Source organism: Triturus cristatus, chromosome 11 (assembly GCF_964204655.1).
Source record: "Triturus cristatus chromosome 11, aTriCri1.1, whole genome shotgun sequence".
Classification (NCBI taxonomy): domain Eukaryota; kingdom Metazoa; phylum Chordata; class Amphibia; order Caudata; family Salamandridae; genus Triturus; species Triturus cristatus.
The window spans coordinates 809542038-809546100 of record NC_140594.1 but is presented as its reverse complement, the minus strand read 5'-3'; the positions used below and the strand labels follow the sequence as shown (position 1 = coordinate 809546100).

Genomic DNA, 4063 nt, shown 5'->3' with positions numbered 1-4063 from the left:
ACCAGAAAAATAGACATTTTTAGATCAGTGTGAAGGTACATACATGGTAATTATGAAACTGAAAATTGGTAGTATACAAATGGATGATGCTATCTGGAGACTAAGCAACAAACCCGGCAGCTCACATGTTGAATGCAGAAACTAGGACCAGAAAATGAAACTTGCTTCCTTAGCTGCCAGAAGCAAGACACTCACATCGCATAAAAACATTAAATGTGATAATTTCCAAAAAGTTTTAATAACCTTCCAGTTTAAAAACGTTTTTTCTGAATTAAAATCTATACACAGACCACTGATTTGAAGAGACTGGAGTTTCAGCGGTAAGCAGGACTGGAGCAGACCTGGAGCAGGATAGGTTCACAGTTCTCATCAGGTAAGGCTCAGTCAGGTTTTTATTTTGTTTATTTTACAACCTGCTTTTCTTTTGTAAAACTAAAGGTCCACTTTATTACATACAAAATTTATACAGTGTACAACCAGAGTCATATGGAAAATACTGCATGGAAAGGTACTTAAATGGGCTAGTCTTGTTCCATAGGTTCTTCCGCGACCTCGGAAGCATCTTCGCTGTTTTCCATAGACTCCGGCGGAATGTCAGAAGCTTCGCTAGCGAAGGCTACAAGTTCTTCAGTTCCGGTGCACTCGCTAGCAGTGCGAACGGTCAATGCTGGGTCATCTGAGTTTGTCGAATGTACATCTTTCTTTGCTTCAGACTGGTCTGTTTCCTCCATCTCATTCTCCTCGCACGTTTCTTCACTCACTGAGACAAGATCATTTGCATCTTTGTCCTGGTCACTGGTGTCAGGGGTAGCTTCTGTTGAGGTCATGTAAGATTCTTCATCTTCGTCACTGCTCGATCTTGTGCAGCTGATTTCATTTTCTTTTTCTGGACTTCTTGAAGACGGCTCCGCCTCTTCTGCCATTTCAGAAGCCTCGCTGGCTGACGGTGGGCTGGCAGCCTCATGGTCCTCGTCATCCTCATCGTCGTCCTCCTGATCAAATTTAAGCCTTTTGACTTCATGGCTCTCCGCCTCCACTGGGTCTTCTTCGGGGTGCTTGTTTTTGATGGGGCTCGCTTGGGGACTGTTTGTTTCAGATGTTAACAAGTCACTACTGTGGGATTTTTCCTCCGTTTGTTGCAAGTTTGAGTCCTTATTTTCAGAGCTGTCAGGTAAACCATTTGTTGTCATGGGTGTTGAAAGTGAAAGTTTGGGTCGATTCAGGGGTCTTGGCGTTCCAGGACCATTTATATTCGACCTGTCCGTGTAACTCGGAGAGCGTCCTGGAAACATAACCCTATTCATCCTGTTCAAGCTATTGGAATTGGTTTTCTCCGAAGTTGGATGTACACAACTGACGACCATAACGTTCTTTTCAACGCCCTTCAGAAACTTGTCTGTACCACTATAGTTTCGTCTGGGCTCCGTTAGTAGCTCGCAAAGTCGCTGAATGGTGAAGGGAATACCGTTAAACCTACTGACAATCTTCAAAATCCGTTCTTTCATTTCTTCATACGGAATGTACTCCACATTTGGATTTGTGGGGCCCCGGGCCTCAGGAGCCGAGGACTTGAAATCTTCCATCACTTTCTCCAGTTTGAAAATAAAGTAGGCTTTGATCCGAGACCACTGAAACATGGTCTCTCCCGTCTTGGCAACATGACAAAGGAATTCGTCCAAAACAGGACACACTTCCTTCTTCACCCGCTTGTCAAAATCTTTGAGAGCCTCCTGCAGCCGGTCCAGGTCCATGGTCATCGCTGGAGCGGCGCGGGGCTCCTCTGCCGGAGCTGCGCTCCTCTCGTCACCCACACCGGACGCACCGACACCGGGGACAACCTCACTCTATGACATACCACTCCACTGCACTCTTCAACTCTGTATTCATTGTGCTACACTTTCTAGCACTGTACTCAAACATACTCCAGTCAATGGCACTGCACACAACTAAACAAGACGCCACCCAATGACAATACACTGAGCAACACTCCACTGTAGTTTATGCCACACCAGTCGACTTAACCACACTTCAGGCTACGCCACTTTAGGACAGTGAACTCCACTCTAAGATACTCTACAACACTCCACTCCACCCTATCCCACTGTACAACATACTACTGCACTCTATAAAACTGTACAGCAATCTATGATGCCTCTACTTCACTCTCCAACACTCTGCATTATCAGTTCTACAACACTGTACGCCACTGTACAATACTGCACTACACTATTACAGAATACGATCTTCCACTCAATGAGTACTACAGTTTTGCCACTTTTCCACACTCTACTCAAGTCTACCACACTCGGCGAGACTCTAGTCCAGTATACAACACGCCACTCCACTCTACTATATGACACACTACTTGACTGTATGCCAATCCACTGTAGAACACTCTATGGCCCTCCACTCTACACCACTGGATGAGACACAATGGCAATCCACTTTATGACAACAACACTCCACCATACGAGACCCCACTCCACTTTAGAACACATCACTCCATTCTAGGATATGCCACTCCACTATACGCCACCCCACTTAAAGCCCCTCCACTGCAAGAGACTTTAAAACACGCTAATGCATAACCTGGCACTACACTGTACAACACTCCATTCTATGCCCCTCCACTATAACACACTTTATACTGTACGCTACTTTAATCACTCCATGCCACTGTACAACAATACACTCAACAGTCGAGTCGACAACATACCACAACACTCCACTGTAGGGCACTGCACTAAACACTACACTGTGCGACACTGTACTCTACCTTATGGAATGCCACTCTACAACAGTGTACTCCACTTTACATGCAATTAGGTATCAGTGTAGCACTGTTTTATGAACTTTGCACTAGCTCCCATAAGGCATGTTTAACTTACCGTATACATCCCTTTTATCAGTATATTAATGTCAAATTTATTTTTTGGTTACCTGAAAAAAATCTGGTTAATGTTAACTCAGGTTCTTTATTATTGGAAATATTTGGCTAGTTCTTAAAAGATTTATTTTCTTTTCCTTCTGGAAGTTTTGTACTTTTACTTACAGATCAACATGACCAACAAACCAAAAACAAGAGAGAGAAATGGGGGAAAGGGGACTAGGGATGTTGGGGAGGACACTGGTGAGTGAGAACAAACTTGCGGTGAACATTCAGGTAATTTTCTCCCACAGCAATTACTTTGTCACAGTAAACAGTATGTAGCCATCTACATTATTCATTCGTCTGCCTCAATAGGTGGACTGTAACAGCACTTCCAGGAGCAGGCACTAATGGAACAAAAGATGGAATGGGTGGTGGTGGCGGTCCAGCTGATGCTGCAGATGTTGAAGGTGTTGCAGTGCCATGAGCTGATAACGCTACTGATGTTGCTGCAGTGAGCTTCTGAAACTCCTTCTCCAGCTTTGTTTCCGCTCATGCCAACCTTGTAGAGTGGATGGCCTCCAAATGTTTTCGTATACCCATTGTCCCAAGTAGTACTGTTGTCAGCTGCCACGTGAAATAATCTTCTCGTAGACGTTGCAGGTCACCAGCTTCACGTTGACTTTCTTCTATCTACGTGGCATGAGAAAAATTGCCAGACAACAGATTCCATCAGCTTTTTCAGAGCTCCACCTCCCGTTCCTCCTATACCATCAACTGTTCCCTCCACATCTTCCTCCTCCTCCTCCTGATGCAGGCAGGATCTTGTTGCCCAGCCATTATGCACGGACGACAAGTTTTAAATTGATCTACAAACTATAATATCCTCCAGGAGGAAAATACCACCACCTTCCCCTTCCAGGCTCACAGTGGAAAAGGGGTGTCAACTGTTTTCTGTAATTAATACTGTTTTAAGCCAATCAAAAGTTGTTTTACAATAGCGAGGTACCGAGGTAGTATATCAATAGTATCTAGGAGGTATAGCAGTCCTTACTGAATACAAAACAAATAAAGCTCACAAAATTACTATACACATAACATGGGCAGGCTGTTACAGCAGTCTGTGTATTTCTTTTTTACACAATATTCAATATTCTCAACCCAAAAATTTATATTAACACCATTTTTTCATTT

The 4063-nt window shown here is 43.9% G+C and overlaps 1 pseudogene; it reads right to left on the bottom strand.

Annotated features, from left to right (window-relative positions):
• Positions 1–285: 285 nt before the first annotated feature.
• On the bottom strand, positions 286–1836 carry LOC146785463 (serine/threonine-protein phosphatase 4 regulatory subunit 2 pseudogene; annotated as a pseudogene).
• Positions 1837–4063: the final 2227 nt, after the last annotated feature.